Below are 12,637 nucleotides of genomic sequence, written 5' to 3' on the forward strand. Positions count from 1 at the left end.
TGAGGTACAATTTTCAAACAATAAGATCCATCCACTTTGAGCATACACTTCAGTGAGTTTTGCCAAATGTAAATACAAATGTAAACATCCCTACCAAGATATAAAACATTCCCACCACTCCAAAACGTTTCCTCATTCCCCTTTGCAGTCAGTGTCATACGACCCCCTGGCCACAGGCAACCATTGATCTGCTGGTCTTGAATTTCATATAAATGAAATCAACCAATTTGTACTCTTTCGTGTCTAGCTTCTTTTACTTAGCATAATGATCTTGAGACCCATCCACGTTGTTGAATACATCAATAGTTTTCTCCTCTTCATGACTGAGTAATATATCCCACCGTGTGGGTATGCCACAATCAGTTTGCCCATCCTCCTGACCACGCACTCAGCCAGCTGCCCAACAAACCTTGCTAAGCACTTACCACCTGCCAGACCCTGAGCTGAGATCCAGAGGTACATGTACACAGGTTTCGTTTCATTAACACACAGTGTGATGGGGGTGTCACATTTGTGTTGTTTACCATTTTTGACTATCGTGAATACAGGTGCTGTAGATGTTCACATATAGATTTTTTATTAACAGAAGTATTCAAATGTCATAAGTATGTCGCAGATATCAGTTGACTATTGCTACATTAATGCTGCATAATAAACTTCCCCCAAAGTCAGTGCCATACACCAAACATCATTCTCTCATTCTTGTGGGACCAGTGGTCTGCAATGGGATGTACCTTTCTCGTGGAGATGGCAGAAACACAGCAGTACAAGCCCAACCACAGAGGCTCATTTCAAGCCTCTGTGGAGTACATCTGTTAACACACTCCTTAGACAAACACACCACTCCACCCCTACCACATCTACATTGCCACATGGCCAATCCTCTAGTGGGAGGGCAGTGAATATTTGCTGAATAATCCAAACTGTCACACCAGCTACCAAAGAAGTCCCTCACTTGGTAAAGAAAAACTGGAGCTTCACTGATCTGGTTATTGTAGTGAACATCTATTGTTCATCTGCCCTGCACTCTTCCCTTCTTTTAGAAACAGCATTTCCCTTTTTCTGAGAAACTTTCTGTTCACCCACTTCAATCATAATGTTCCATTTGGAGGTATCAGATTGCTACAAAACCCTCCAACCACTGATTCCAGTTAATCCAGGAGTAGGTATTTGACCCAACCAGAGCCAATCAGAGCCCTCCCTCAAGATTTTTTTTTTTTTCCTTTTTGTCTTTCTTCGTGACCGGCAACGGATCGCAACCCTCAGTGTCACGCCCATACCGGACCAGGACCGGCAACAGGATCGCAACCCTCGGTGTTGCGCCCGCACCTCGCTCAGCCAGTGAGCGGCCGGTCTGTATGTGGGATCCGAACCCTCGGTGGGAGCGCCACCACACTCCCAAGCGGCGCACTGTAGCAGTGCACCACCGGGCCAGCCCTAAGATTTTTAATTTTGATAGCAAAGCGAGGATGATTCAATCCTCTCCAGAGTGCAAGTTCTTCACATGAGGCCCCAGAGTTTTCGTGGCTCTTGGGTGTCTCACTTTGGGAAGGAAGTTGGTAAAAGTGAATGGAGTCCATAAGCAGAAAGAAGAAGAGATGACAGGGGTAGCAGGGAGAGTCCTGGTGGTCTTCAAGCCCTCGGTTGAAATCTTCCATCCCATATTTAGGTACTGAAACATCTAAGAGCCCTTCCAATAAATTCTTCTTTTTGTCATCTCTTATGAAAGGGCTTCAGACAAATATATTTCCCAAACACAGTGCCATTGGGAGAATAGGCTTTGGCTCTACTGAGAAAATTCTTGAAAGGGGGTTGGGATAAAAGATTCCTGAGAAGGAAACCCTGTTCGTAGTAGAGTGAATGGCTGCCGTAGTGAGCTGATGTATGGTGAGCTTCCTGTGTTTCTCCCTTCCCGGCACCCCTTCTCTTCTTCTGGTTAACAGAAGTGCACTCTCCTGGGGGCGCAGTCTCATGTGGTCTGGGTGGGACTGTCCTTGGCACTCCCTCCCACCCCCACGCTCCTCGACAGTGAAGGTACTGGCTCCCTCACCTTCTTGCACAGGACTTTCTTCTGCAATTCTCTCCACAGTTTCCTAGACCAGCAAGTTTGTTCCTAACTACTGGAACATTTCCATCAGCAAGATAAATACTTTGGAACTCCTCTCATCTTAAAAGAAAAAAATTCTCCCTTGACTTCCATCCCCTGATAGCTGCTACCATATTTTTCTTCTTCTTACAAGAATTTTCTATACTTTCTGTCCCCATTTCCTCCCATCACATTCTCCCTGGAACCTACTCCAATTAGCCCTTTATCCCCACCCTTCTACCAAAATTGTTCCTGTCAAGGCATGACCTTCTTAACTCTGGCCAATGGTGATGTGAGATATCAGAGAAACTTCTGGACTCTGTTGTTGACTCCTACCAGTGTAGATGTGGTAGGTGTGGAGTGGTGTGATCTGATCCAGAACATGCAGAATTCTAAGGCTTCTTGTTCCCAAAGCCTTTCTCCAAACTCTAGACTCATACATCCAACTTCCTGCCTGACCTCTCCACTTGAATATCTAACAGGCATCACAAACCTAACATGTCCACACTGAACTCTTAATTTCCCACCTTCCTCCAGCCTACTCCTCCCACAGTGTTCCTCATCTGTGGAAAGGCCTCACCACCCACCCTGTTCCAACCACTCAGGATACTTGCTTGTCTTCTCTATTTATTTTACATCCCATATCTGATCTATCAGCATACCCTAACAACTGTCTTCAAAATCTATCCCAAATCTGACCATTTCTCACCACTTTCACTGCTACCAATCCTAGTCCAAACCACCACCATCTCTTGTGACAAAAAATTCAGTGGTCCGCCAACCAGCATCTCTGCTTCTGTTCTTTCCCAACAACCTACGTCTTTCAGGACCACCAATTCCCTTTATTCCCTTTGCACGCACACCCCTGCCCCTCCTTCATGCCATCATTCTCTTTACCCACACCCTGCTTGCCACTGTCACCTAACCACCAGCAGTAGCAGCCCCCGCCCCCAGAAGAGGGCTCAGCCTGGCAGATAAGGAATAAGAGCAAGAGGAAGATCTGCCAGGAGTTTTCAGAGCCCGTTAAAACTAAAGTACCTGCCATCTGCATGGAGGATGAGCTGTGTGGAAGATGAGAGAAAATCACAGCTATGCTCCACCTTCCCTATCGAATACTGTGACATCTGGCTGAGGTTTCCTGTTGGACAGATGAGAAGGTAGATCTATTCCAGGACACCCAGCCCTGGAAGCCCTGAAGCCTATGGAAAGAGATTTTTACATCACTGGTTCCGGCTTCATTGCAGCAAGTGATGGAGCTGGACATGAAAACTTGGTGAGATGATTTAGTCACAAAGTACAGGTTACAGAAGCATGGTGTTTCTATGGCTTCCCAGGAGACATGGACAACATGCATTCTGAGATGTACAGTCTCCTTATTGACACTTAAGTAAAAGATTCCAAAGAGGAAGGCTTTCTCTTCAACACCATTGAAATGATGCCCTGTGAAAAGGAGAAGACCAGGAAGCTACTGGTGGGGAGTGGCCTTTGCGGCAGGGGAGGAAATCTCTTCTGGTGCTTTTGTACCGCCATTCTGCCTCAAGTAACAAGGGTCGATTCCTGGGATCCCATTCGCCAATGAAATTACCAGCAGAGATGAGGTTTACACTGTGGCTTTGCCTACCTAATATTTGAACACCTGTTATACAAACCTTCAGAGTGAAAAGTAAATGAAATAATTATCAGTGCTATTAGGCTTAGAACAAAAGTTTCTGAGACCTGCCTTAGATTTACCAGAATGAGTCGCACTTTCATGAGGCAGTGCATGGAATCTGTAGCAAACAGACTTGCTAGAACTGGGTTTTAGCAAAGGTTTTGGAGTAGTAAAGCCATTTGACTTTTTTTGTGGTAAAACATTGAAAACATAAAATTTATCACTTTAGCCATTTTTAAATGTACAGTTCAGCCTCGTTAAGTAAAGCGGTCCCCCCTTGTCCACAGAGGAGATGTTCCAAGACCCCCAGTGGATACTTAAAACCTCAGATAGCACTGAACGCTATATACACTATGTTTTTTCCTATACATACATACCTAAGATAAAGTTTAATGTACAAATTAGGCACAGTTAGAGATTAACAACAATAACTAATGATAAATAGAACAATTATAACAATATCCTGTGATGACAGCTCTGTGACTGTGGCCTCTCTCTCTCTCAAAACATCTCCTTGTACTGTACTCACGCTTCCTCTGCTTGTGGTGACGTGAGGTGATAACATGCCTGCATGATGAGAAGTGAGGTCAATGACAAACAAATTGTGACGTACATAGAAACTTCCAGAAGAAAACAAGAAGTTTTAAATTGTGTGTTGTTCTGAGTAGGAGGATGAAATCTCACGCTGTCCTGTTCTGTCCCTCCTGGGTGGCCCTTAGTCACTTAGTAGCCGTCTGGGTTATCAGAGGGACTGTCCTGTATTACCGTGCTTGTGGTCACGTCACCATTATTTTACTTAATAATGGCCTCAAAGCATAAGAGGTGATGTCATATTTTCAGACCTCAGTGACTCCAGGTAACTGAAACCACAGAAACTGAAACCACAAAGGGGAGGGACTACTGTCCATTCACACTGTTGTGCAACCACCATCCTCCCCAGTACATTTTCAACTTCCCAAACTGAAACCCTGTTCCCATTAAACAGTATCTCTCCACTCCCCTCCCCAGCCCCAGGCAACCACCATTCTACTTTCTGTCTCCATGAATTTGGATGTGAGTGGAATTATACAGAATTTATCCTTCTGTGTTTGGCTTATTTCATTTAGCATAATGTCTTCAAGGCTCATCCACACTGTAGCGTGTGTCAGAATTTCTTTTCTTTATAAGGCTAAGTGATATCCCATGGTATGTATATACCACATGTTGTTTACCCATTCATCCACTGATGGACGCCTGGGTTGCTTCCACCCCTTGGCTACTGTGAATAACGCTGCCGTGAACACTGGTGTACAAATATCTGTTTGAGTCCCTGCTTTCCGTTCTTTTGAGTATGTTACTAGAAGTAGAATTATCGGATCACATCCATTTGATTTTATGAAGAATATTTCATTGAGAGGAAAGACTAAGGTTTTGGAGAAAAAAGTAAAAAAATAACAGAACATGAAAATAATGTCCAGTGAAACAGATAGTTCTTTTATCTTATAAAATAACTGGAGACATGCTTTTATTTTGCTGGATTCCTCTCTCTCTCTCATACACAGCCACTTTATTAAAAGCTAAACCATGAATTGACTATAACAGGGAAAATGTGCATTATTGGCATCTTTGAAACTACCTCAAAACCAATCCTGTATGACATGCTAGATTATTATGTTTTTATACAGCTCTGAGAATGGAAGTGTTGACAGTGTTTGGCTTTGGCAAGCAGGATGACCGCTGATGACTTTTCTGTAGCTGCACTGTCAGCAATGTGGCCTATAAGGAAGACCCATAAACTCGTCACTGAAACACTCAAACTAAGGATTAAATACTTGGTTACTACTAGGCAGATTGAGTCATATCAATTTGGAAGATGTCAATTTCATTACATCAAAGCTGATTTAAAGTCTAATTATTAAATAGACTTATCAAAGTCTATTTAATAAAGACTTTAATCTACTTAACAATGATTTTTTTTTTCCAAGCAGGGTATTTAAATCTTTACTCTTGTAAAAAACTATTTCTCCTTCCAGTTCTATCAGTGATCACTTCATATATTTGGGAGCCCTGTTTTTTTTGGTGTATGTACATACGTATGTTTATAATTGTCTTATCTTTTAGATGAATTGACCTTTTTTTTCAATATACAATGTCCTTTATCTCTTGGCACAGTTTTTGATGTAAAGTCTATTTTGCCTGATATTAGGATAGCCACACTTGCTTGCTCTCTTTTGTTTATTATTTGCGTGGAATATCTTTTTTCATCCTTTCACTTTCAACTTATTTGTGTCTTTAGATCTGAAGTGAGTCTCTTGTAGATAGTATATAGTTGGATTATTGGTATTTTTAAAAATCCATTCTGCTAATCTCTGTCTTTTGATTGGAGGGTTTAACCATTTATACATAAAGTAATCACTAAGGAAAGACTTACTTCTGCTGGTTTTTTGTTTTTGTTTTTTATACATTCTAAGATATTGCTGCAGAGCAGTTGAGGGGAGGGGGAAGGGGGAAGGAGATAGAGTGGGAGGACAAGGAAGGAGGGGTTGTGGTTGAGGGCCATGACACTCCCCTCATTCCAACAGAGAAGACCAGGGGGCTTCCTGCGGCTGCTCAGTTGTTGCTGGGCTGGATGCTGACATGGGGCACACATGGCTGAGGCCCTTGTCGCCACAATGCCCTCAGTCAGGAGCTCAGGGCATTTCCATCAGTGGCTCGGTGGTCATCACAGGGCTGGGTGAGGACATTGGGGGTGTGTGGCTGAGGCCCTTGGCCTCCCACCCTTGCTTGGGAGCCCAGTGTGCTTCTGGCAGCAGCACGGTGGACATCACTGGGCTGGGTACAGATGTCAGGGGGGCGTGGCTAAGGTTCTCAGCCACCCACTGCCCCTGCTCAGGAGCCTGGGGTGGTTCCAACAGTGGCTTCATGATCTTCGCTGGGCTGGTCATGTTTGTTGGGGGGGCATGGCTGAAGCCCTCATCCCCCCACCAAATACTTGGTTACTACTAAGCAGATTAAGTCATATCAAATCAGAAAACGTCAATTTCATTACATCAAAGCTGATTTAAAGTCTACTTAAATCTACTTAAATAGACTATTTAAAGTCTACTTAAATAGACTTACCAAAGTCTATTTAATAAAGACTTTAATCTACCTAACAATGATTTTAATGCCTATTTAATAAGTACAAATTTGTACTTTAAAAATTGGTACTTTACACGCAAAGGAACATTTTATGTACTGTTAAGGTATGTATATACTTGTGTGTGTGCGTGTATACATACACATACATATATATGTCATATATACGACACTCTCCAGTTTAAAATCCTGCACAGGCTTCTTCAATACTAGAACAAGAATCCAGACTCCGGCATGCTTAGAAGAGCCCCTGCTATCTGGCTTTGGCTGCTTCTCTTTTATTCCTACCTCCCTTCCCACTGCTCACCCCCATCCAATCACACCATTCATCTTGCTGTTCCTAGTACATGCCGTGCACATCCTGCCCTGCAGGGCCTTTGTACTCACAGTTCCCTGCTGCGTGGAATGATCTTCTTCAGGTATTTTCATGGGTTTTTCCTTCACCTTATTTTCTTCATAGCATTTATCATCACCTGACAATACATAATTTATTTGTTTGTTTGAGGTTTTTGTTTTCTGTTTCTCCCACTAGAATATAAGTTCTCTGAGGAAGAGGTCTTTCTTTGTTCACCACTGTTACCTCAATGCCTGGAACATAGTATTTGTTGAATGAATAAATGAATGAGTGAAGAAAGCTCATTTGAGGAGATGGGAAGAGTGACAGAGCCCCTTAATTGGGCCATATCTGCACCAGATATACTGCCAAACTTTTCAGTTATCTTAACCAATCAAGTCCTTTTTTGCTTAAGTAAGAGGTTAGTCAGCTATTGCTATGATAATGCTGTGTAACAAATAATTTCCAAATCTTAGTGATTTACAGAAACAAATGTTTATTTTCCTTACTTGCAGGTCTATGAGTTAGTTGGAATAACTTTGCATCGGGATGTGCATGAAGTTGTGGAGAGCAACAAGTGTTTCTCATACTGAATCCAATATGAGAGGCAGATGGGAATATTGTCCAGATCAACAGATAATTCTTTTACTTTATAACATAACTGAAGACAAGCTCTTATTTTGCTGAGTTCCTCTGTCTGTCAGTCTGTCCATCTTTTCTCATGGCAGATAACAGAAGCACCAGAGACCAAACCAAACTACACAAGCACATGTAGAACCTCTACCCGTGTCACACCCACTCCATTCCACTGGCTAAAGCAAGTCACATGGCTAAGCCCAATGCCAATGGGTCTGGGAAATACACTCAGCCTACTCTAGTGGGAAGTACTATAAAATTATATGGAAAAAAAGGCGCAGGTTTATAATTTCATTACAGGGAAGGAGTGAAGAATTGTCAACAATAATCCAATGTATCACATTCGGTGAGTATCTGTCACTTGAAAATGTTAAAGTCCTGACTAACGCAATACAACAGGGCTAAAGCAAGAGCAGAGAAGTTGTTTTGAGAGATGTGGGTGACAGAGGTCAGAGGTAGAGAGAAGTAGGCTATAGAGAGCCGCATGAGTTAGCAAAGGGCTGCAGCAGACAGTGGTCAGGAGAAGACAGACGTAAGGGCAGTGGTCCTGAGCACAGGTTCATGCAGTCATGGAGGCACAGACTTGTCCTCCAAGAGCTGAGGCATCCAGGGGAGGGATCTACGTTCAGCATTCTGGAGCCAGCTGGCAGAGAGTGGAAAGAGCCAGAGAGAACTGAGCTCCAATCCCAGCTTGGTTACTCTCCAGCTCTGCGACACTGGGGAAGTTTCCTAACCTCTCCGAGCTTCTGTAAACTGGGATGAGTAACAGCAATAGTGTATTTTGAGGATTACTGTAAAAAAGCAAAAAAAGCATTAAAGGACATAGCCCAGGACATGAGCCTGCAGTAAACCCTCAGTCAGCGCAAGGCTCCTCCGCTCCTCCATTCATGCCTAAGGACACAGTAGAAAGCATCTGCCTCTCCCCTGCTGACTACACTGATGTCCCAAGTGCCTTTGAAAGTGAGATATTCGGGCCTGGAGCACATGTGAATATGGTGCTTTGCAGGACAACGTGGGCAGAGGTGAAGGCCCTCACCTTACCTACAGGGCTAAGGTGCTGGCCCACCCCTGCTACTCAAGATGCTGCCCAGCCAGGCAGAGAGGGAAAGATTCACTCCAGATCAAGCCTGCAGCCCTTCACACCCAAAGGCTTCTGGAATACTCGATCCCCAGGGGATGCCTGCAGAACCTCCAGCCATACCAGAGAAGATGTTCCTGCTAGGAGAGGAACTCCCTGCTCCCTGCCCCAAGCCTGAAGTCACAGTGGTATCGCAATGACTAGATCTTACCAAAGAGACCTGGTTTCCTCCCTTTGCAAAGCCATTATCTTTGTGGTTTTTGCTATTCAGGGTAAAACTGCAAGAAACGCTTGGGATCCCAAGCCTACTGGGTTCCAGAAAGCGGGGATCCTAGGTGTGGAACATCCCACCTTCCAGCAGGAACACAGCCAAGCAGAGAGAAGGACCCTGGGCTGGAAAAGACACTGTGAGACCTGGAGGCTAGTCCTGCCACTGGCTTAAATCTCTTTACCTTCCTGAATCTGCTATGGGGTTTATAATAACACCTATCATGCACACAGATGTTCTGGGCATCAAATGTGCTAACCAGAATGAAGGGGGTTTACAAATGCTAAAGCTGTTTGTCAATGTGAGCTGCTTCATCATGCTCTCAGGGTTTAGGATCTTTCAGGGTTCTTTAACACTTTCTCTCCTTCATAGTAGATTCTGCTGCAACATTCGATGGCTCTTCATTGCCTGGACTCGAAGGCCTGGTTTCCAGCCCAGACTCAGCCTCAGGCTTCCTGTGCCCATTTTCCTTTCTGGGCCTCAGTTTTTCCACCTGTGACCTAAGAAAGTCACATTTCCAAATTTCCTCCCAGCCCCATACATTCTATCTTTGACTTCATCTTAGATTTGTATAAGGGCTTAGTAGCATCCTAAAATAAATTAAAAGAGTTGCTTCTTCTCCAGCAAAATAAAACAAAAATATTTGGGGAGAGATGAAACAAGGATGGGCAAAATGTTGGAAATGTGTGAAGCTGGGTGAGGAGCACATGCAGGCTCATTATACTCCTCTCTCTATTTTGCATGTTAACATTTTCCATGATTATAAAAAAAAAAGGCTTTTAAAAAATAGAAGCTCCATTGAATTTGAGTGTCTTTATGACCTTTGTTTTCTAGTACCCTTGAATGGTATCTATTCTGTCTAATAAAAGTGACCTTCCAAAGAAAGCCCCGCTTCTCTGTCACCTTGGTATTCTTGTCTCCATCCCCCATAACAGACAGCCTCAACAGCCATAGTGCTCCAGCATCAGAAAAGCTGGGGGGTTTCCAGAATCTTCTATTCCTACTTCCCATTTCTCAGGGCAATTAAACTATCTCACATGTAAGGAAAAAATTCATAGACAGGAGACAGGAGAAGATTCAAACTCTTGGCTAAACTGAGGATTTAAAGGAGGCCTCCTCCTGGGGCAAAACCCTATCCCTAGAACTGAGTTGCCATTACGGATCTCAGTCCAGGAGTTAATGGTCAGAGGTGATTTCTCCATACTTCATTATGTGGATTGTGTTCTGCAGCACTTTGGACACATTGAGGAAGTGGTGGGGTTCGATGCAGTGGTTTGGAAACCCCACGGCCTGTGCACAAAGCATCTCCTCACATGTCATTTGCTACCCACTGGTGAACTGTTCACAGTGCAAGGTCCCTGCTCAGGTGTTCCCTTAACCAGAGGAAACTTGGGGCTGCTCCCCTTTTCCAACCTGGATGGGCTGGCAATCCTAAAGACGTGTACTGATCATCCCAGACCAAGGAAAAGCCTCTCAGGGGAGATGCCTGAATCTCTTCCCCTAGGAATAGAGGGGTTGGCAGGATCACAGAGACTCAGACATAAGCATAAATTGAGGGAGGGCTATCCCAGCCCACCACCCTTTCTGTCTCTGTGTCCTCCCTGCCAGCCGAGCCCAGGGCAACAGTCTCAGCCTGCTGGCTCCTGCCCACAATAGGGTATGATGTGTCCACCCCAAGGGTCTGTGTTCCTCTCCACAGCCAAGCAGGTCTACCCCAGGCAGGTAGTCCTCTTAACCACATGACTGCAGGCAGACTGCACGGCTTTGTCCAAACTCTCCAGGTGTTTGGTGCCTATAGGCAGACAAGCCACTGGCATTACTGAGGAAAAAACACCAGTTCAGGTTTTACCAGATTTTCCCCATGGTGTGTTTTATGCAAAAATATCGAAGAATTTAGATCTGAATAGCTCAGCTATTTTTTCTGGCCCAGGAAGAAGACATGCGGGGAAGGTGCCAATACACACTATATTCATTCATCACCCTTTCATTGAATATTTATTGAACTCCTGCTGTGTACCTAGCACTGAACTGGCTATGGAAGATAGAGAAATATCAGACTAGTCCTGACCTCAAGGAGTTCCCAGACTAGAAGAAGTAGCAAGAACACATATATAGAAGCTATTATAAAACAAAATAGAAAGCAATGAGTGTAAAGGAAGTATAAAGGTGATATAAGGATCTTTAAGGGAAAATATATACTAAACATCTAGTACATGCCAGGAATTATCCCAAGAACTCTGCGAACCTCATCTCATTTAAAGTTTGTAAAAGTTAGGGCCGGCCCGGTGGCGCACTGGATAGTGCGCCGCTTAGGAAGCGCGGCGGCGCTCCCGCCCGAGGGTNTTTAATTATATGTAATACCTTTCCAGTTTCCATTTTCTAGTCTCTCCTCTGTTATTGTCAATTATTTATCTGCAACTGCTTAGACACAGCTATTCTTTCTATTGTGAAAAAGATGCCAGATACCACTCTGAAGGAAGAATCATCTCAAAATGCACAGTTTTTCTTGTGTCTTAAAAAATTAAGTGAAAAAAAACTTTCAAGATGTCTTTTGAAATATGTTCTTTGTGGGGCCGGCCCGGTGGTGCACTGGATAGTGCGCCGCTTGAGAAGCGCGGCGGCGCTCCCGCCCGAGGGTTTGGATCCCACATACAGACCGGTTCCCGCTCACTGGCTGAGCGAGGCGTGGGAGCAACACCGAGGGTTGCGATCCTGTTGCCGGTCCCCGGTCCGGTACGGGCGCGACACTGAGGGTTGTGATCCGTTGCCGGACACGGAAAAAGACAAAAAAAAAAAGAAATATGTTCTTTGTGTATTGTTTTCACATCTTGATAAAGAGTGGCCAGCAACCCAACCTACAGAAACGGAAGCACAGAACCTGCCTGCAATTCTCTTGCTCCTGCCAACCCTCAGCATGTGTGGGGTGAGTGTGGGACAGTGAGCTTCTGAAGAGGTCCCTCAGAACTGGGGAACAAATAGGGCCAGTGGGCCAAAAGGTATTAAAATGCTAGAGATGGAGCAAGAGACAGGAGATGCAAACAGAGGGGCAGTGCCCAAGACTGAGGGAGTTCCCTAGCAGGGATGCACACGGACACTCAGTCAGTCCTCCTGCAACAGGCTTTATTCACCCTGCTTGCCTGGTACTTAACAGCCAGCAGCCCTACTTGACCAGATATAGCAGAGTATAGTGGTTAAGAGCCGGGAGCTATATTGTACAAGTATACAATCCTCGCTCTGCCACTGGCTAGTTGTACGACTGTGGGCAAGTTACTAATCACCCCGTGACTCAGTTTCCCTATATGTAAAATAGGGATAATAATAGTACCTGTTCCACAGGGTTGTTGTGAAGATTACATGAGTTAACACACATGAAGATCCTGCAGCAGGGCCTGGAACATAGTAAGCACTCAGTAAGTACTACCTACTATCATCGTTGTTTCAGCCGTCCCACTTCAGAGTCCTGTCCT

This window comes from Galeopterus variegatus, unplaced genomic scaffold (genome assembly GCF_000696425.1).
Source record: "Galeopterus variegatus unplaced genomic scaffold, G_variegatus-3.0.2 Scaffold2321, whole genome shotgun sequence".
Classification (NCBI taxonomy): Eukaryota; Metazoa; Chordata; class Mammalia; order Dermoptera; family Cynocephalidae; genus Galeopterus; species Galeopterus variegatus.